We start from the raw sequence: 22,320 nt of genomic DNA, 5'->3' as shown, positions 1-22,320 counted from the left end.
CACAGAGTTCATTGTTAACCTCAAAAATTTCTAGATCATTGCTGGTTCCAGTTTGGATTTTTTTTTTTTTGGGTCCAGCTGCCATCCTAACATCTATAGTGTTTTCATCACTAATCTGACTTGATCTTGACAGCAAGGGAGATTTCTTCCCCATTATCAAGAAGTTGTCCCGATAGGGTATCAGAGCATCTTTCCTTCTGATGTGCGCTGTGATTTCTGCGATTAGCCTTGTGAAAACTTGAGGGCTATCACTACTGCACAGGGCAGGGCCCTGTATTGGAAGTGACACTACTGAGACCCATCCGGACTGTCACTGAGACGTATATGGCCTTATTGCCGGATCTGGTGATAAGTGTTCATGAGATCTCGGAACTGTTATAACATTCGAGGAAGGAGGAATTCTACTGCTCCTTATCGACTCCACTGGGATTATCAGATACCTATTGAGGTCTTTTCAGAATTATAATTGACCTCCAGGAACTTATCTGGGTTTCTATCAAAATCTTTTCCAGGACATGTTAGTCTGGAAGGGGAAACAACCTCACTCCTAGACAGTCTTTCTTTGAGGAGGATTGCACATGTCCTCTTGGAAGCCAGTGGTGGAACCTTAACTCTAGACCTGATCCCACAATTTGCCAGATACAGGTGTTAGACTAGAACCTCTCCCAAGCTGAGAGGAAGTGCACCTGAGAATGCCTGTCACTGGAAGGGTTTGCTAAAATAGAAGCCTCTCCCACCTATGGATCTTTTGTCAGAGCCGTTTGTCTCGATCCTTATATTGCGATCTCCTGGATTCCCGGCCCTTCCGAAAGGAGCGCCGAAAGAGGCCTGAAGATGGCTGTCTTTTGGGAAATTTCTCTTTTTTGTTGTCGGTTTCCCCTCATACGTCATCCAATGTGACCAAAATAGGAAATTTCCTTCACACGGTTAAAGGGCAGAGTTACATCTTTGCCTGGGTGTTCCCCAGCCAGCATTTAAGCCGTCCTGCACAGCGTCCTACATTAGCTAAAGTTCTTTGTGCTTGCGGGCTGTCTCGCCTTCCGGTCCCAGCCCAGCCTCAAGCTGCATTGTGGACGCCACCTGACGTATGCAGTCACCCTCAGCCTAGAATGGCCGGTGGCCTAATTGGCTGTATAGCCTTGCTGAATCCTGCTACGTTTCAGCTAGGAACACTGCCGCTGCTCTTATGGCTGGTATTGCCTCGAGGATAGTCTCCCTGGGGATTCTTTGCTCTAGCTGATCTAGGTTATTGATCCATATCTTAAGGGATCTAACCACACCAGTGGCTGCGATGGCCGGTCTAAAGGTACTGTCACACTTAGCGATGTACCAGCGATCCCGACCAGCAATATGACGCGGTCAGGATCGCTGGTACATCGCCAAGTGGTCGCTAGCGAGCTGCCACACAGGCAGATCTCACCAGCGACATCGCTGGGGACGGGGGTCGCTACTTACCTGTCACACCAGGCGATCCTGTGTCCTCCCGCCCGGCTCCACGTGTCGCTCGTCATCACAGCAGGAAGCGCCGCAGGAAGCTGACGACGAGAAACGGTCCTGAACGTTCTCACGCAATCAGCGGGGGAGCGGGTCGTAGGTAAGTATCAGACACAGCGATATCGCTAGCAATAACGCTATAACGTCACAAGTTATAGCGATATTGCTAGCGATATCGCTTAGTGTGACAGTACCTTAAGTGTTTCAGCTGAGGTCTCCCAGGCTGGTTTAAGATAATTATCTGTCATTCTATCAGAGGTTCTTTCAGGGAACCTAAATCCTTTAAGGAGCAGGGAGGACTTTTTGGCGACCTTTGATATTGCTACATCAATTTCGAAGCCTCCTCCCAGGATGAGGATGCCTCTTCATCAAAAGGGTACCTCCTTTACAGGGAACTGATTATGGGACTTCCTCTCTGGTTTTTCCCATTCCCCTTTTAATGAGTCATTGCCAAAAATAGGGAAGACTTACATTTTTTCCTCATAGCAAGCTTGTCGAACATAAGTTCTATGGCTTTTACATCTACCAGCCCCACGGTAGGTCAGACTGCTTTAATAAGCTTGTCTGTACTGTATCCTCTACTAGGAACATATCTTTCTCATCTGAGCTACCTTCTCAGTAACAAGATTTAACAGAGCTCTCCTATGGCCTTCCTGAGAGACCAATGAGGGGCTGGTCTATCCCTTGCTTTGCTATCCATGTTTGTTGGCTGCAAAGCCCTTCCTGATTGTAGACTTCTGACAATCAGGGATCTCCAGCTCTCAGCAGAGTGGGTGTCTCTTCCTCTACTGTTCTAACAGTACAGGTCTGCCAACCCCTTATTCCTAAGGGACTTTTTTTACATAAGGAATATTCCTAGCATTTAATTTACCCCTTTTTTTGGGACCTCGAATGTTGAGGGAGAGGAGGAACAGACATTATCGTACTGGACTTTCTCAAAGCTCACTCACCACTCGGACGCTTCACAAGACGGGTACCGGATCTGGAGGCTGACTGGTCTGTACACATGACTCCCATCGGGACTGTGGACCCCTCCTTGTTAACACCATGACGATCCTCCCGTACGCTGTCCTAGCGGCTTCCACTGTAGTTATGGTGTGTCTGGCTCCTCTCATCTAAGCGAGACAGCCACTCCTGCACCTCCTGGCGCAGCTGTAAGTGCTCTGGCAAAAAAGGCTCAATCTTAACAAGTTAGCTGCTGCCGCTTTCAGATGAGAACAGTCACATTCAACCTAGAATGGTTGGTGACCCCTGCCAGCATTACCCCATTTTTTTTTTTTTTTTTTAATTATCACCTGGCTGATCCTGTGGGTGTTATCCACATGCGCACTACATCCTACTTGTTTGCACCCCTAGTGCCGATCTCCTCCCCGTGCATACCCTGGAGCGTGCCAGCCTTTCCCCCGGGTGCACGCTCCCTTTCTACACTCGGAGAGTCTTTCTGGCCAGTTCCTGGTGCGCGTCCATCCTGCCACTCTCAGGCGCGTCACTTCCGATGCGCGCCCAGCTCCCAGTGTTCTTCTGACGCCCGGCCGCCATGACACTGCCGCCCCCTCCCTACCTGGACCTGCCCGGAGGGTGCGATAACGCTGCACCACCCCTGGCTACCAAGACGCCCGGTCACTTCCACCTCCTCCATACCTGTGCTGGATTTTACCTGGAGGGAGCGATCACGCCGTTGGCCACCACTGATTCCTGCAGGTACTGCTTCTTTATGGCCCAAATGGTGACCGGCATCCTGGGCTCAACAGGGAGGGATTCTGAGAGGGTCCTCCGAGGAGTCTTACCTCTGCCCGGGCACCGATGTGCCTCACGGGCTGTATGGCCACCACATGTAAACAGGGAGGGAGCACAAAAGTGGCCTCCGTGGACTCCTATGGGGTATGTCGGCATCTGGGAGGGTACACCCAATGTGGTCTCCGAGGCATCAAACTTCACCCGGACAATTGCCTCACGGGCTGTGGCCATGCACTCGCTCAGGGGGGGGGGAATAGGAATATATGGCCCCCGAGGCGACTACCGGTACATGCCAGTAATCACCAGGCATCCTTTTTCTTCCAGAATCTTAAAGAGGTTTTCATCTTGAGGGTTCCCCATCGAGGACAGGAAACCAACTGATGCGGAGAGGAGCCGCCCCTTTTATCTTGAAGGTTTCCTGTCCTCATTGGGTGGATCCCCTCTCTCGTGGTGCCGTCATGTAGAATGGAAAAAAAAGGACTTCACACCTAAACTCAAAATATCTCAGAAGCATCTACATCGATGGTAAACTGCCTCCACTACATGGAAGGTAAGCAGCTACTTGTGGTTACACAATACTATGTGCACAGTCAACTCATAAAATGAGAAAAACAAAGGTTGGCATGGCTGGAGGGAGCAGATGTGTAACCAGTGGCCTTTTTATTAAGCACAAGAGCTGTACACATGGAGCAAACATCTGCCGGCAAAATGGCCTGATAGCACACTAACACCCAGTGTTCAGCAAACAAAAGGTAACCGACTGGAGTCAGGGCCAATTAATCCGTGACCCACATTTCCTGTCTGACCCGAGGACTGGAAGGTTAGTTAAAAACAGGGAATGGTCATTACCTGAACCACATCTGTAAGAAACCGCACAATGTACAATTGATACACAAACTACCTCCAAGAGCACATTACACAGGGCAGATTGTGATAACTGGAATGGAGCCATGATCTGCTAGGTTTGCCATTCTTACACTTTTCAGGGCACCTTCATTTTGAAAAATGATTTCTGGCTAGGCTTAAATATTAGCATCTCTAATAAATGACCAGAGGTCTTTTATTGGTTTCAGAGACTTTAGCATCTGCTGGGGCTCCAGACCCAATAAGAGCCAAGTCTGAAAACAGCTTCCCAAGTGTCAGATAAGGCCTTCAGTTAGGAGGTATGCAAATTCAGGATTTCATTCCACATGCTACACAAATGTTCCGCTGGACAAAGTTTCGTATTTAGTGACCATGTTAGCAATAAAAGGCAAAATGTGAGTTTCCGCCAGGATGATTTAAGAAAACTCCGTGTAATTAAAAAAAAATATATAAAAACCACCCCCCACTTCATGGAACAGCAGAGATCAAAATTACCTTTAACAGATCAAACTATTTGAAAGGAAGGATTCAACAAATGGGTGCATGTAGCAAGTTGTGCTACTTCCAGATTGCTCCCTACACTCGGCGATTATATCAATAGTGAGACATGAGGGCTGTGCAGCTGTACAGGCAAGCAAGGTACCTTCTGGACATTTGGAGCACCTACATTGTAGAATATGATGGGACATATTAGAATACTACCACTACAAAAAGATTGTTTGAGCATATGCAAGACTAAAGCCAGATTTACAGACTCCAGCCCATAACAAGCACTAATAGACAATTTAAAGCCCTTTAAGATGGGCCAATGTGAACTTTGTGCTGTCAAAAATATGCAACATTACTGTTCAGTCTCCATGTTTTTTTATGGAGATGTGCTATGAACATGTGATCCAATAATTCAAAATATCCTTTTGCACAGTTATTGGCTGGTTGGTGGAATTCTTACATCAGCCATTGATCAAGCATATGAATGTGCGCTCTGCACACAAGCCTGTAATGATGCGTTAAAGGAAAAAAAAAAAAGTGTTGCCCATTACTTAGACAACCCCCTGTTAAATGCTGTAGATCCAGGGAGCTCTCAACCCACACACCACCATACTCCCCTCCCACATCAGTGTTATTCCAGAAATATCTGCATTGGATCTGCAGGGATCACATTTCCCTCAGATGTGAGCATGGAGAAACCCATCAGAAGGCACAGATTGGATGCAATGCTCACATGTCTAAATGTCACCGAGATCTTGTTTCCCAAGAGCTCATTGTGCGTATGCGCCGCCTCCGGCGACCATTTTCCTGAAGAACAGAGCTACGAAAATGCAGGGGCTCCAGGCTTTCAGAAAATGTCAGCAGAGCCTCCACACAGAGCATCTCCAAAACTGCCACGCACTAGCCTGACTGAATGTGTGGGGGGCCTGGGAATTCACAAAATGTCGGCAAAGTCCCCACACCACCGAGCATCTGTGAAACTGCTGCGCATCAACCTGAGATGGATGTGTGGGGGCTTTCACCATATGGCGGAGTCCCCGCACCACTGAACCTGCCGCACCAGCTTGGGATGAGTCAGATTGCCAGACAACCGAACACCTCCTGTGACCCCGCTCCACCAGCACTCCCGATCACACCCTACCCCCCCTCGGTAAGCTGAATTTGAACTGTTAAGACAGACCATCATTTGAAGCATTAATTTTTCCCCTTTTTCTTCTGAAAATTGGGGTGTGTCTTATAGACTGAAAAATACGGCAGTTTGCGGATTCCATATACAGAGGTCCTATGTGTGCAAAAAAAAAAAAAAAAAAACCACACGTGACCCCATTTTGGAAACTATACCCTTTTGGGAATCTACAGGGTGTAATGACCATTTTGACTCCATGGGTGTTTTCCAGAAATAAGCAGTTGTAGATTTTGCTGAGTGAAAGTTACAAACTACCATTGTAGTGACCAGTACATTATGCCCAGCGCCTCCATCTGCCTCATTCTAGCGAGTCTTCCGCCATGGGTTGTCTGAATCACGTATAAGCACAGGATAAATGTGTGCCGAGCCTTAGGGTATGTTTCCACTTGGCGTTCATGCAGCACTTTGGACGCAGTAGAAAAACAGCTCCGCCCAAAGTGCCGCCCCCTTCTGTTCTGCTCATTGAACACATCTGGAATCGCCACATTGTATACATAGAGTAGGCCATTTACCGCAGAGACTGAGCATCTCCGCAAGGTAAACAGACATGCTGCGGTCTAAAAAGGACACACCACATGTTCGGAAATGCAGGGCCGCGTTCAACCTGCAGCTAATCTGGCAAGTGGAAATACTTTTACTGTGACCTTTAGGAAGCAGGAACAAATTTGTCACCTGCTGTTGATTTCATTTAATTTTTTTTTTTTTTTTTTACACACACTATTCCTTGTGCAGTATAAGTGATTAGGTGACTATTCTTCGGGTCGGTGCGATTACAACAATACCAGATTTATATCTGATCTTTACATTTGGCTGCTGTCACACAAAGCTGTTTTTATTGCAAAAACTAGTTTTTGCATCCCCATATTTAGACCGCTATATTATCCATATTTCTGCTGACAGTCACTGACTGCTTTTTTGTGAGAGGAGTTGTTTTTTTTGGTACCATTTTCAGGCACATTACATTTTGATTGCTTTCCGCTTCTAATTTGTGAGGCACCATAAAAAATTCCTGATTTGCTGTTTTTTGTTCAAATTTTTTTTATGCCATTCCACGTGTGGTAAAATTGACAGCCAACTTTATGCTTTGGGTCAGTACGATTACAGCGATACCACATTTATATCAGTTTTGGTGCTTTTATACAGAAACCATTTTATAGAAATAATTGAGAGCTATAACTTAATTTTTCCACTGCTGTGCGGCAACTTGTTTTTTGTGGGACAAGACGACATTTTTAGAGGTACCAGTTTTATTCACATTTGACTTTTTGATCGTGTTTTATTGTGTTTTAGTTAGGCGGTGTGAAAGCATACAGTAGTTTGCCTCATTTTTGTTATGGCGTACATTGAAGGGGTTAACTAGTGAGTTTTATAGAGCGGGTCATTAGACGCAGAAACACCAAGGGTGTTCTTTACATAATGTATTGAAATATTTTTATTCTTTTAAAAAAAATCCCCAAATATAGAACAAAAAAGTTTAATAACTTTACATTGTCCAAGGATGGGACATCTTTATACGGACAGATTGCTGATCTGGTATTCTGCACTGCAGGGCATCAGTGCAGCGTCTGACAGGCAGGGAGGAGTGTCAGCTCCTGCTCCTAGCAAGAGCTGACTGGCCACCTTCCCTGAAGGACCTCTTGGCCATCATGGAGACCATCAGCACAACACAGTTGCATCACTTTGTGCTGATGGGAGCAGACAGGGAGCTCCCTCCCTCCACGATGCTCCTCAATGTCGCTGTCATTGATAGCAGCATCATAGGAGTTAAAAGTCCACAATCTGTCAGCACTAATCTTAAGCATTGGTACAGTGCGTCAGCTCTCAGCAGACACCTGCACCCAATTGAGGCGGCGCTCAGTATGAGCCTGTGCTATTGCCGTTCCATATATACACATAGCGGTTTGCAGGAACGCTGCTCCTACATCGCCGTGTATACGGTACATGTCAGGAAGGTTTTAAAGAGGAATCTGTCAGTAGGAGCAATCCTCCAAAGCAGTCTACATGGACATACAGGTCATAGGACACAGAATAAAAAGGATACCTTGATATCTGTGATCCCATGTTATTACAGAGAATTCCACATATACTGTACTTAGATCTTAACAGCTTAGTTACTTATGGGCACAACATTGATGTCCCTTAGATTTTGTCTCCATAGATTTTAAGTGAAAGGTGTGTTACTAGTGTGAGACATGTACCATAACAAATGCAGAGTTGACCCCGTTTTCCTTACAATACAGCAGAGCTGAGAGATTCAGAAAGTGTAACACTGACTATCTAAGATGGAAGCTGAAAGGAACCTGCATATGTGTCAGTTATAAATCACACAGCTCTGCAGTGAGATCATTGGAGCAGAGTGGCCATTACACAGCACTGGTAATGCCCACTTACATTTAAAATAAGCTCTGGAGGCATTGAGCTAGCTATCCTTTGTCCTATAGATTGCAATAGAGGGGTTGTACTAAATATTCAGCTTGCACCCAAGTATTTAAGCATTTTGTTCCTAATCAACATTGTGGACTTTACAATCTACTGTATTAAGTGCATTGAGCAGCAGGGTGATGTGCTGGTAAAAGGGAAAAAAAATCTTTTAAATCTTCTGCCTGAGCAAGTGTGAACTGTTGTGAGTTCATTTTCCCCTTCACTACTGAGGCCCGAGGAACTCCATCTTATGGTGAAGAAAGGTAGTGAGCCTGATTGTCAAACACCTGGGGCTGATGATGACTGGCTGAGTGGAGTTAATGACTGGATATAAGGCTGCCGACGCCCTTCTGGCCTGCGGGTGATTTCTCTGGGGACTTCTAGGAAACCAGTCTGATTCCTGCTCATCTAAAGCTAAGATTTCTGCTTTGCCTTTTTGCATTAGTGTTTTGTTTTCCTTGCTTTTCTGGATTCTGCCATTCCCTGCTGGGGTGAGCTGAATCTCCTTTTGCCTGTTGCTCGGTCTTCAGAATATTCCTGAGTACTGACATAGCTTTTTTGAATCCTAGCGTCTTCAGGGCCTTTTTTACTGTCAGTTGGTTGGCTCTTATTTTCATAGGGTTTTTCACGGATTGCAGACAGCAGCCTTCCTGTCCTTTCCTATCTAAGCTAGCGTGGGCCCCATCTTTGCTCAGTCTATCTTTCTGTGTTTTGTTCTTTCTTCTTGCTTCACCGTCATATGTGGGGGGCTGCCTTTTACTTTGGGGTCTGCTCTGGGGCAATTTAGATTTCCCTTTCTGTCTTTAGGCTATGTAGTCCTCCGGCTGTGATCGAGGGGCCTAGGGCATCGTAGGAGCCCCCCACGGCTACTGCTAGTTGTGTTGATAGGTTCAGGGGTCTGCAATCCGATAGCTGCCAACTTCTCTGGTTTTCTGGACTTAGCTAGCATTTCTATTTTTGCCTCCTACGGTGACTCAATCATAACAGTGAACGAGCTGAGTGTGACCTGAGCGTAAGTGCGAACTGTGGTAAGTGTGCGACCTGTGATTCAGTGACTTTGGATTCACTGAATTCCAAGGGAGGAATTACTGAATTGCTGTTATATTTTATTAATACTTTATTTTTGCTTATCTTTGTCTGGTGCAATCCCCATTAGGATGTGCTCCACTATTGCCAATGCCATCCAGTGCACGTCTTGCCGCATGTATGAAATCCTTGAACAGCCGGCCGAGGGTGCATACTGCTGTGCGAGATGTGAGAACTTTGTGCATTTGGAAGCCCAGATACTGGATCTAAATGTGCAGCTCGCAACACAGATCCATAGACAATATGGAAAGGAGTCTTCTGCTCACTGAGCAGACGCTCAATGGATAGATGAGGGGGGGGATGCTAGGTTGGAGCTGCAGGACAATGAAGCAGCTAGCTGGGTGACAGTTAGAAGGCGGGGGTAGAGGGAAGAGCACCAGGGATGCTAGTCCTGATCTGGCACACCCCAATAAGTTTGCCAAGTTGGCAGATGAGGGGAGTGTTAGTGCAGGAGTAGCACTGCTGCAGCAAGGCATGTCCTCTGAAAGCCAGAGGAGTGTCTGCTCCAGTAAGGGGGGGAAATAGGAGAGCAGGGCAGGCCAGACAGGTTCTGGTAGTGGGGGACTCCATTAGGGGAACAGATAGGGCAATCTGTCACAAAGACAGGGATCGTCGAACGGTGTGCTGCCTACCTGGCGCTCGAGTCCAACACATCGCTTATCGGGTTGACAGATTACTGGGAGGGGCTGGTGGGGATCCAGCGGTCATGGTGCACATTGGCAGAAATGACAAAGTTAGAGGTAGGTGGAAGGTCCTTAAAGATGATTTCAGGGAATTAGGCTGTAAGCTTAAAGCAAGGACCTCCAAGGTGGTATTTTCAGAAATACTTCCTGTACCACGCAAGAGAGGCAACGGAAGATTAGGGAGGTTAATAAGTGGCTCAGGAATTGGTGTAGGAAGGAGGGGTTTGGGTTCCTGCAGAACTGGGCCGACTTCTCTGTTAGCTATAGGTTCTACACTAGGGACGGGCTGCACCTCAATGGGGAGGGTGCAGCTGTGCTGGGGGAGAAAATTGCTAGAAGGTTGGAAGAGTGTTTAAACTAGGGACGGGGGGGGGGGGGGGGAGGGTATTCCTTTTATAGGAGGGGAAGACAGTGCAGGTAGAGACCTGGACACAAATAATGAAATTGGGGGTGGGGGTGGCATGGGGGGGTGGGGTTAGAGCAGTTAATTTAAGAATAGAGGTATAGAGAGATACATAAAGTGCATGTATACTAATGCCAGAAGCCTCGCCAACAAGATGGAGGAATTGGAGTTAATGTTGGAACATAATTATGACATGGTGGGGATATCTGAGACATGGCTGGAAGAGAGCCATGACTGGGCGGTTAATTTACAGGGCTATAGCCTGCTCAGATGTGACCGAACAAATAAGCGAGGGGAGGTGTGTGTTTATATGTAAAATCATCCTTAAAACCCATCCTGCGTGATAATATATACTGTATGAATCTAATGAAAATGTAGAGTCCCTGTGGGTAGAAATAAGGGGAGGGGGGGAAAAATAATAAATTACTGATAGGGGTTTGTTATAAGTCTCCAAAAATAATGGAAGCAACAGAGAATATCCTCAAAGCAAATAGATGAAGCAGCGACTCAAGGAGAAGTCATTATCATGGGGGACTTCAGCTACCCTGAAATACATTGGGGAACCGAAATCTGCAGTTCCAGCAAAGGTAATAGGTTTTTGACAACTGAGAGACAATTACCTTTCACAACTGGTTCAGGACCCAAGAGGGGGGCACTGCTAGACCTAATATTAACCAACAGGCCAGACCGCAGGTCAAATATAAGGGTTGAGGGTCACTTGGGTAATAGTGATCACAAAATAATAAGTTTCCATGTATCCTTTAATAAGATGTGTGGTAGAGGGGTTACAAGGACACTAAACTTCAGGAAGGCAAATTTCCAACGGATGAGAGATGATCTTGGTGCAATTACGATATCCTGAGACATAAAAATACACAAAGAAAATGGGAGACATTTATTAGCATCCTGAATAGGACCTGTGCACAATATATACCGTATGGGAACATGCTAGAAATAGGAGGAAACCACTATGGCTAAATAGAGCTGTAAGGGGTGCAATAAGTAACAAAAAGAAAGCATTTAGAGAATTAAAGCAAGTAGGTAGTGATGGGGCATTAAATAAATATAGAAAATTAAATAAATTCTGTAAAAAGCAAATCAAGACAGCAAAGATTGAGACAGAGAGACTCATTGCCAGAGAAAGTAAAAATAATCCCAAAATATTCTTTAACTACATAAATAGTAAGAAGCTAAAAAATGATAGTGTTGCCCCCCTTAAAAATAGTCTGAAATGGTGGATGAGGAAAAAGCAAATATGCCAAATGACTTTTTCAACAGTATTTACACAAGAAAATCGCATGACGGATAACATGATCAAGGATAAAAATTCTCCATTAAAATGTCACCTGCTTAACCCAGCAGGAAGTACAGCAGCGTCTAAAAATCACTAAAATTGACAAATCCCCGGGCCGGGATGGGATACACCCCCGAGTACTGTAGGAATTAAGCAGTCATAGATAGACCATTATTTTTAATCTTTAAAGATTCAATAATAACAGGGTCTGTACCATAGGACTGGCGTATAGCAAATGTGGTGCCAATATTCAAAAAGGGGACAAAAACTGAACTTGGAAATTATAGGCCAGTAAGTTTAACCTCAACTGTGGGTAAAATCCTGGAGAGTTCCTGTCAGACTAATCTGATAAGCTTTTATGAAGAGGTAAGTTCCGGACTGGACCAAGGGAATGCAGTGGACGTGGTGTACATGGACTTTTCAAAAGCTTTTGATACGGTGCCACACAAAAGGTTGATACATAAAATGAGAACAATGGGGATAGGGGAAAATACGTGTAGGTGGGTTAAGAACTGGCTCAGGGATAGGAAACAAAGGGTGGTTATTAATGGAGCACACTCGGACTGGGTCACGGTTAGCAGTGGGGTACCACAGGGGTCAGTTTTGAGCCCGCTTCTTTTTAACATTTATTAATGACCTTGTAGGGGGCATAGAGAGTAGAATTTCAATATTTGCAGATGACACTAAACTCTGCAGGGTAATCAATGCAGAGGAAGACAATTTTATATTACAGGAGGATTTATGTAAACTAGAAGCTTGGGCTGATAAATGGCAAATGAGCTTTAATGGGGATAAATGAAAGGTCATGCACTTGGGTAGAACGAACAAGATGTATAATTATGTGCTTAATTGTAAAACACTGGGCAAAACTGTCACTGAAAAAGACCTGGGTGTATGGGTGGACGACAAACTCACATTTAGTGGCCAGTGTCAGGCAGCTGCTGCAAAGGCAAATAAAATAATGGGATGCATTAAAAGAGGCATAGATGCTCATGAGGAGAACATAATTTTACCTCTCCAAGTCACTAGTGCGACCACACTTAGAATACTGTGTACAGTTCTGGTCTCCGGTGTATAAGAAAGACATAGCTGAACTGGAGCGGGTGCAGAGAAGAGCGACCAAGGCTATTAGAGCACTGGGGGGTCTGCAATACCAAGATAGGTTATTACACTTGGGGTTATTTAGTTTGGAAATTCAAAGGCTTAGGGTGATCTTATTACAATGTATAAATATATGCGGGGACAGTACAAAGACCTTTCGGATGATCTTTTTTCTCTTAGACCTGTGATGGGGACAAGGGGGCATCCTCTACTTCTGGAGGAAAGAAGGTTTAAGCATACTCACAGACGCGGATTCTTTACTGTAAGAGCAGTGAGACTATGGAACTCTCTGCCATATGATGTTGTAATGAGTGATTCCCTACTAAAATTAAGGGTCTGGATGTCTTTCTTGAAAAGTATAATATTGCAGGGTATATACACACACTAGTTTCCTTAATATTGCGTTGATCCAGGGAGCTAGTCTGATTGCCGTATGTGGAGTCGGGAAGGAATTTTTTTCCCAATGTGAAGCTTACTGTTTGCCACATGGGGTTTTTTGCCTTCCTATGGATCAACATGTTAGGATAGGATATGGGTTGAACTAGATGGACTTAAAGTCTTCCTTCAAACCTTAACTATGTTACCATGTTAATATGCAACATGCGCAAGACCATCAAGACAAGACTTCCTGGCTGTAAAAATTCTTCCAATCAAATGGATCCTCAATCACCACAAGAATTTCTTTGAAGGATAATTATTTTTCAGTTATTTTTACACCTTTGAACATACATTTAAGGAAGCACCACTCTTACAGTTCCACTACAGAAAATATATACTCAGTCGGAGACAAATTTACGAAAGTATTTCCATGTGTTGCTCACTACAAACAGAAAATGCCAGTTTTATCTGTCTATGGTTTCCTCCATTAGTGTTACTACCATCTCTGCATTTTTTTGAAATGCAAATACTCAGACTTGTTTGAATATGGTGAAGCTTGTTTGTGCAAGGGCTGGGATGGAGCCAAACTGACCGTAATCCACAGAAATCTAGGCTCTTATTCCGCCGCCAGGATTAGAACAGTATGCAAGAAAAAAGAAAAAAAAAAAAAAAAATCAGGGCATTCTCAAAATGTTACTATATCTGTTGTATATGGGCACTAGATGGTGGCCCGATTCTAACGCATCGGGTATTCTAGAATATGTATGTAGTTTATTTATGAAGATTTAAGACAGAACTTGTTCAGTAAAGATAAGTGAACTACATCACGCTGTGAGGGTTAAATTCTGCGCCAATATCGCTGGGCGCGACCAGTCAGGAAAGCGTGGTTCAAATCCCGCGGCAATTTGCGGGGGAACTGCACCCATCACTGATTGGCCGTGACCAATCAGCGGCGCAGGATTTCCGTTACAGACAGAATTAGACGATTATATAGTAGATTGTTTAGCCATGCCAGAAAGGGCACGTTTAGAGACCAACCAGGGTGTCTTTAGGCGAGGGCCACCAGCCCCTTGACTTCTCAATGGTAGCTTGCAATACTAGGTTTCCTTAAAACGGTTACATTTGTTTTGTACAAATGTGTATATTCCTCTCCTGCATAAGGTTTACTTGAATGGGAGAAACATTAGTACATGGTAGTGGTCACAAGCAATGCACAGGGCTGCTGTGTTTTACCACATACATCGCTGACATTGACCACTTGCACTAATCAACTCAAATCTGAAGGAGAAAAAAAAAAAAAAAAATAGAAAATAGGAAATAAGCCTCACCGCGTGATGTATGGTTGATTGCTTATTAATAGTGCAGCTGGGATCCAAGTCCGTTGACTATCAGATGCATTTAGAAAAAAGGAGACAAATCTGCTCTGCCTACAGTCTAATATTTATGACCTAGCACTCTGGTTGTCCGAATTAAGCAGATCAGCACTTCCCTCTCAAAAAGCATTTTGTTGTATGGGCTGAACTGCAATACCATAAGGCCACATTCACACATTTGTAGGTCAGTTTATACATGGACTGGCCACTGGTCTCCAGCCCCCAAACTTGATAGCCTCAGACACATATGGGGTTGCCTCTCCTCACCCAGACACGCCCCAGTAAGCAGCAAGTGCGAAACGTACGTCAGGGTGAGTGGGAACACTACATCAGTAATGTCAGTCCTAGTCCTTCAGTGCTCCTCTACCTTCAGAAATTGCCTTCCTGGTTATTACCAAAGTCAGAAGCATTTACTTATTATTGTAAGTACTTGTACTTGATGCTTAAGGGTTATGCTGCACACTTTACTATGCACTGTCAAATTTATCCTCTTCGGTTCAGATTCAGGCTCAACTAATATATCTAATTTGGCTCTCAGGACTGGGCACTTTGTGTTCTTTAATGGGTTATTTCCCATAGTTTTTCATAAGTCTTATTTACTTCAATATACATGTTCATTAATGCAACTGAACACGAGGCACCTATATACTCATCAATGTAGTACTGTTTAGTTTAATCTTTTATTGCATTCTGGATTGTTTGAGTGTTCCCCTTACTAGGCACTTTTGTCTATTTAGATACTATAAAAAAATTTTAGTTTAAAGTAAAAAGTTACACATTTTATCACATATGGTTAACTTCTTTGGACTAATATTGATCAGTCTGCTACTAGTTGTGCATTGCTTGAAGTGCCATAGTTTACAATATGCCTCCCATTTGTTAATTTATCCCATAATGTCCAGTCATGTTCGGGTCACGACACTAGTTACTGGTTCGTAAATCATAGTCCATACTCTGATGCCTCCATACATTTGTCAGTCTTTGGGTGGAACATAAGCAGACCATAGGTTTAAGTAGAAAGCACCAACCACCTGATCGAGTAAGCAAAAAAAAAAAAAAAAAGCATCCATTTCAAGTGCAAGGCAGTTTAATCCATTTTCAATAGACAAATGTTAACACAGATTCTGTTGCAATCAGTCTGACAAAGTTGTGCAGACGCAACTTTTTTGTACTCTAAGACAACTGAATGCTGCCAGGGCTGTAGATTCAGAGACCATTTTGGTGGAGTCAGTCTGAATAAAATGGACTCCTAAAATATACAATTGGCTACAGTGCAGGATGTGCTGTAAGTCTTTATATAACTTTACCAAATTATGAAGTGTGCTCTAAAGGTCTGTTCTATTCCTGATCCAAGCAACTCGGATATTACTTGAGATGAATCTGTGCTGCACTTTATGTACATGCCCAGTAGTGAGGCAGTGCCATGGAGTCAGTCGTGGAATCAGAAGTCAGGGAAATTGAGGAGTCTGTTTCGCTTACCGACTCCACAGCACTGATTGCTACTGGGTCCATTTCTAAATCGATGATTACATGGACATGTGAACTTAGAATAGTCTATCCAATAAAAGAAAATTGAACAGATCTGAATATCTCAGCTCGACTGTATATGTCTGAGTATCTCAGCTTGACTGTATATGACTGAATATCGAAATCTAGACCTGCCATCACCGAGGCATACATTCCAACTAGGTTACCATCCAAACCGATAAGAAAGTTCAGATTTTAGAGTAAAGAAGCACTCCTCCCAAAGTTTATCCTCTTAATATATTGCAGTCTCATTATTGCATAGCACTGTATGCTTACAATTGCTCATTTGCCTTTCTACCAGCTAATTATCCTCTATGTAGCAACAGGAAGTCTCTTGTCCCTGCATTTGTCATTCCCTGTGACTCTTGAGCCACTGCAAAAGTCCCTGGAAAGGAAGGAGGAGGAAACAGCTGGGTCAAGAGTCATACAGGGAAAAATTGATCTGCTGTTTCTACATAGAGCTTAGAAGGATTCAGCTAGTCAGTTTTTAATCAAGTTATGTCATAGACCTAATGGAATCAAGAAGAATTAGCTGGGTAGAAGGACAAAAGTTTTTCATGCTAATCTGGACACAATGCAATATTGGCTGCAAAGCTTAATAAAATCTGTATTTAACACATAGGCACACTAATGGCTGCCATGTGCTACAACTCAGTGGGAATCTTGGTCCTGAGATCCACACAGACTGGTCTGAAGTGCACAGCTCCTGCACAAACTACTCACTTGCCATGGAGCATGCATTGCGCTGTATTGGACTTACATGATAGCTACTTTTTAAACCCACCATGCAAGTGCTTTGAAATGCCCCCCTCCTCCCCCCCACACTGACTTTTGGGTAGAGAGTTTTTTGGCCTGGGTGACAATGGCAGCTAGGATTAAGCCCACCTTGTTGGATAAGTGGTTGTCCAACTCAGACCACCACAGATCAGCAGAAAGAACTAACAAATTGCAAATATAAGCCATATCCTGATTTAATGAATTCATCATATGGTTTTGAGCATGTAATAGTCTGGGAGGTGACCAGAACACCAAGAACAACCCACAAGCTAAGGGGAAGAGTCCCTTCCACAGAGGGTTTCATAAAATAGAATAAATATCTTTCTGCTGTATTATGACTGCAGTTGTCCAAAATGTCTTGGCTCTTTGGATTTCCCCCTGCACCTCTTGCAGTTTATATTACGCCTACCCCAACAAAGGAAATACAATCCTGCAATGCATATAAATACGGCAAACAGAGCACAAGAGTGAATGAATGCTACAGCTGGGCTACACTCCATTGGAACAAATGGAGATATTTTCCACTACTTTATGGCTTGTTCTAACCACAGTGATTTGTTTCTACTGATCATTTGTATCTGTAAGGTGAAGACAAAAAGCATATTCTCCAACAAATTATTTCACCATCTAAAGTCACGAAGCAAGAATATAGAAGACCATAGCACAAGAATTCTAGTCTGGAGGGAAGGGAAGAAGGAAGAACAGGATCTATTGAAAACTACAGGAGTCACAGAAAAGAAAACACTGTAAAAACAGTCATTGGGTCCCATTAATATTCAATATTTTATTAGATACAAAAATATAAAAAAGATATGGTACAACAGTAAGGGCAGAGAATATTGCACACAAAAAATGGGCATCTGGACCAAAAACCTCTGCAACTACACATCTAATATATAAAGCTCAAAATGTATGTACAGTATGTATGTATGGGATAGGCATCCGCACCGTCGCAGCTACAGCCACAAAATTTGGCACAGTCGCATGTCTGGACCCCGAGAGCGTCCTAAGCTATGTTAGAAAAATATTCAGGATTGAGAGTCCTCAGTTGATACCTTTTAATGGCTAACTGAAAAGATGGTAACACATTGCAAGCTTTCGAGACTACTCAGGTCTCTTCATCAGGCTAGACTAATACAAAATCTGAAGTCACATATTTATGCACAATACAGCCTAGAAAAAATGCAATAGATAAGACAAGTGATGTATTGTCACTTATAAGCTGTATTGTGCATAAATATGTGACTTCAGATTTTGTATTAGTCAGCCTGATGAAGAGACCTGAGTAGTCTCGAAAGCTTGCAAGGTGTTACCATCTTTTCAGTTAGCCATTAAAAGGTATCAACTACTGAGGACTCTCAATCCTGAATATTTCTATCTACTGGCTAACACGGTGCAAAGATATACATCTTTCCTGTATCTAAGCTATGTTGTGAGGCGAAATTTTAACCCTGCACGTTCCCCTGAGGAAGGAGCTTGCCTGCTCTGAAACGCGCGTCGGGGAAGGGCTGACGGTCCTGCTCCTCTGCTAACACCTCCTGTCATATCCAGGTAATAACATTTCTTGAGGATGCTTGGTGGTCCGAAGCAGTAGTAACCCTGTCTTTGTTGCACTTGCAAGTGCTGGGAGTTATGATAGCATGTATGCACTCCTTTTATGGACAGTTGTCCCTGGAATATAGTGCATCTTGTTATATGAGCACTTGCTCTTATGGTATAGTTTGCATATGTGTCTCTAACATTACTATGACAGATGGTTGCTTTTGGTGCCAATGAGGTCTTTTTTCCTATGATTATTTATCCGCATGTGAACGTAGCCCGCATCACTTTACTATTCTAATATAATATATGTGTAGTTGCAGAGGTTTTTGGTACGGATGCCCATTTTTTGTGTGACCACTTGGTGTGTGCAATATTCTCTGCCCTGTTGTACCGTATCTACCTTTATATTTTTGGATCTAACATTGAATTTTAATGGGACCCAATGACTGTTTTTACAGTGTTTTCTTAGCATGTTTTTTGCAGTTGGCCCTATACGTATCCATTGATAAACACATGTGTGAGTGGTAGGTGGCAATTTGCCTGATAATTATTGGTATTATTTCCCTCATACATGTGTTTGCCACTTTTTGCTTCTATTGTAGGAGTCACAGAATGGAGAGTCTGCATGGAGCATTAAATGTTGACCATAAACAGATTTAGTCGCATTTATAGTAACAATACGGAACCAGTTGTCTGCAACCCGTATAATGTATGGGCACAATGTTAATATAAATCTGTAAAATAGCAAGTTGGTAAAAATAGCTACGATTGACACATGGAAGATTCTCTGTTGATAGCCCCCACTTAAACCCCCAGAGGAGGGGGGGGGGGGGGGGGGGAGAATGTGCATGGTATGCAGGAGTGCATCTTTCTGCTAGATGTTTTAGGCAAGTCAGTCGATGCCTAATGTAGACGATATCTTGTTCAGATGATTGATCCCCTTAGCAAGAAAGGCAGAATTCTTCCTAATTATCAGTTGAGTATCAGGGTATGAATCTTCTAGACAATGCTCTATGGGAGAAAAACCATTAACAATTTGCTCAGAGAAGGACCACGTATGGGGCAGATATCAGAAGTCAATGATCTATTAAGCCTTGCAGTATGACCAAATACCATGCCAGAAACTAATCTGCAGACACCGATTTTACCCCTCATCAGTGAAAAGCATAGTTTAGTTGGTTGAGTGCAATACCCTTGAGGTGACATAGCAGGGAGGGCTGTTTATTTTAGTTTTATCCATCTTGCAATAGACTCCGCATGTTTCAGTATTTTACCCCTTCCATGTAGAACTGTCTGAGCTTCTGGCTTCATCCTTGGTCATGTTGCAAAGCTCTTTAGCGGGTCAATCAACTTTGAGGAGCTTGATATTTAAAAATGGTCCCTTTCTTGCACCGCCTGATTCTAGTTAAGAGGCTACAATAATTTTGCCGATCAGCAATCAGCAGTCTTTAAACAGGACAACCAGAATGCTTGGGGCTCAGAAGTCTAGTTCTGTGCACAGAACAATTGTTAGCATGATGATCTATCCATACAGAACAATCTCTGCCCATTGAATATAGGACTTATGCTGTGATACTTAAAAATTGAATTTGTAAGTGCGCTTAAAAAAGTCACTGCACCCTTAAGACAAGTATTTTGCTCATTTAATGGGCAATAGATGGTCCCAGTTATTGGACCTTTTAAAACATGCTTATCTGAAACAAGCATTCCTTCCCATCAGATCATCTGAATGGATATACAGTTTTAGTTCTGTGAGCCAAATTGCATGTAATAATGCCTTCACGAAGTTAAGACAAATTAGATCCATTTCCATGTATGCAGAGAAGTTTGTAAAATGTAAAATATATATAACAGATACATTTCTGTGTATAGCAATAGTTGGTGAATTGTGAATGTTGGGCTGAATTGATAAAAGAAAAAAAAAAAAAAAGTCTGATTGCATCCTCATGCTTTCCCCATTTGTGTTTGTTCTTCTCATCATGGCTCTACAGGGTGACATTTGGTCTTCTGTGACCAACAGCAGCCTCTTGGTAAACTGCAGCAGATGGAAACTAAATCTGGTTTTTATTTTGTGCGATTCTCATGCTTATAAGTTAACCCTTAGTTATATTTCAGGCTACTTCAGCCATGTGTAGTCCGATAACTCGCTTATAGCTTAAAAAAAAGCTGCAGGATCCCAATAGTGATTTTATTTGGAGGTATTACAGTAATTGCATGCAATATAAATCAATTGCTTAGAGTTTCTGAACATCATATTTAACCATTTTCTAAGACTGTGAATAGTCAAAATTGAGTAGGTGGTGGATTCTCAAACTTTATATGGGTCACCCTCCCAGGGCTGTGGGGTACTCGGTACTGGGCCGGTGTCAGTGGGATGTGTCACAGCAGCGGTGACCTGGTCCGTGGCCCTGGGCGCCCAAATCAATGGTGGAATGTATATGTAGTTAATGGAATAGTTCGTGACGCCACCTGTGGCGTTTGGCAAGCAAGATGTTAAGCCAACGCTGCGTGCAGATCCTCTGGGGCTGATGGTGTGTTGCAGCATAGATGATGTAGCTCCCCACAGGTGAAGCTAAAACCCCAGAGCAGTGTAATTGCAATAGATGAGGAATGCTGGTACTCAGATGTAGCGGTGCTGACAGTGTTAACGCACAAATGATGGAAGACACCAGAGTTTGCAGTTCCAAAGCTTTACTCACAGTCCGTGGTACACACTGGTGCCTGCCTCCGTGCAGTGTCCTACGGGGCAGAGACTAAATCAACCTCCTGGGCAAGTCAGGATTCTCCTCTCCAACATGTACCTTTCCTGAACGACTCCTCTATTGCGCCTTAAGGGGTGAAGAGCTCCAGTACCGTGGTACTCTGAAGTTCCTCCTGTCAGATGTTCCTAATAACTCTACTCAGACGGCAGACAGCTGTAGCCTCTCTCGGGGACTCCCTTCTCCAGAGTCCTGGCTCTCTATTCAGTTGCTGTTGTGCCCCAAGTCTTAGATGGAAGTAGTGCATTTACAGCCAACTACTCCACCGGTGTCTGCTGCAGAACCATAAGTGTCCATACATCCTCGGGGACCGGGCCCCAGCCTTGCGCTGAGAACCTATAAGCAGGTTTCCTCTTCCAACCCACATCTCTGTTCTCCTACTCCTTCACTTCGTACGGTTCTCTCTCTCTTATGGAAGCTTAGGTTGCAGTTCTACGTCTTTCTCCTTCTGTTACTTTCCCGTGCCAGCTGGCTCAGATCACTGAGGCAGCTGCAGCACTCCTCCTCGGACCCGTCCTCAGACTCTCCTGACCTCCCGCCAGACTGACTTCAGACTGATCTGTAATTCTAAACCTTACCAACCTTTAATATGGATCTCAACTCCACACACCTCCCAGCACATCCAGTGTTCCAACCAGGGAACCACCAGAGGTGCTCTGCTACTCTAACCACTGAGCCGCAATGTGGTTGTGCAGAACTACCCTGTTGTATAGGATGCGAGTGTTGGAGTGTGGAAAGGCGCTCCCAACTTACCTAGGTGGTGGGGCACTACACCTTAGGAGAAGGTGCAGTACCTCTGTGGCGACAGCCTCAGGGGCACCACATATACAATGCCCTGGAGAGCTGAGCATTGGCACCAAGCACTTTTCACTGAACAAATGGACACTGACTTACGCCGGTCCGGGAGTGCACCTAATCACATGGTGTTTGCATAGCTACCAAGTAACCAGTCCTCATTGAAAATGTTCTACCACTTTTCTGTTGCAGCATCTGCTAGACTTTATCAAGCCAAATGCCTGGACAAAGTGCTCCATATCCATCTGAGCCCTTTCTCCTCGTACGTTGCTAGAGATAGCAGTGGGTTGTACACAAGATACTTCACTCTATCCTTAATGATGGCAAAATATTGCTATTTTATTCATTCTCTCCATCATACAGAAAACGCATCAAGCTCATGTAGACATAAGAGCTAGCTACAGATCACCT

At 43.9% G+C, this 22,320-nt stretch overlaps 1 protein-coding gene across 4 annotated transcripts in view; it reads right to left on the bottom strand.

The window, feature by feature from the left end:
• CPVL (carboxypeptidase vitellogenic like) overlaps positions 1-22,320 on the bottom strand; it is a 194,074-nt gene that overhangs the window by 5,235 nt on the left and 166,519 nt on the right. The window lies entirely within an intron of this gene.

The sequence above is a fragment of the Dendrobates tinctorius genome, unplaced genomic scaffold, assembly GCF_039654945.1.
Source record: "Dendrobates tinctorius isolate UK_male_01 unplaced genomic scaffold, ASM3965494v1 ptg000070l, whole genome shotgun sequence".
NCBI classification, from domain to species: domain Eukaryota; kingdom Metazoa; phylum Chordata; class Amphibia; order Anura; family Dendrobatidae; genus Dendrobates; species Dendrobates tinctorius.
The sequence above is the reverse complement of the archived record's forward strand: the minus strand, read 5'-3'. Positions and strand labels throughout refer to the sequence as shown.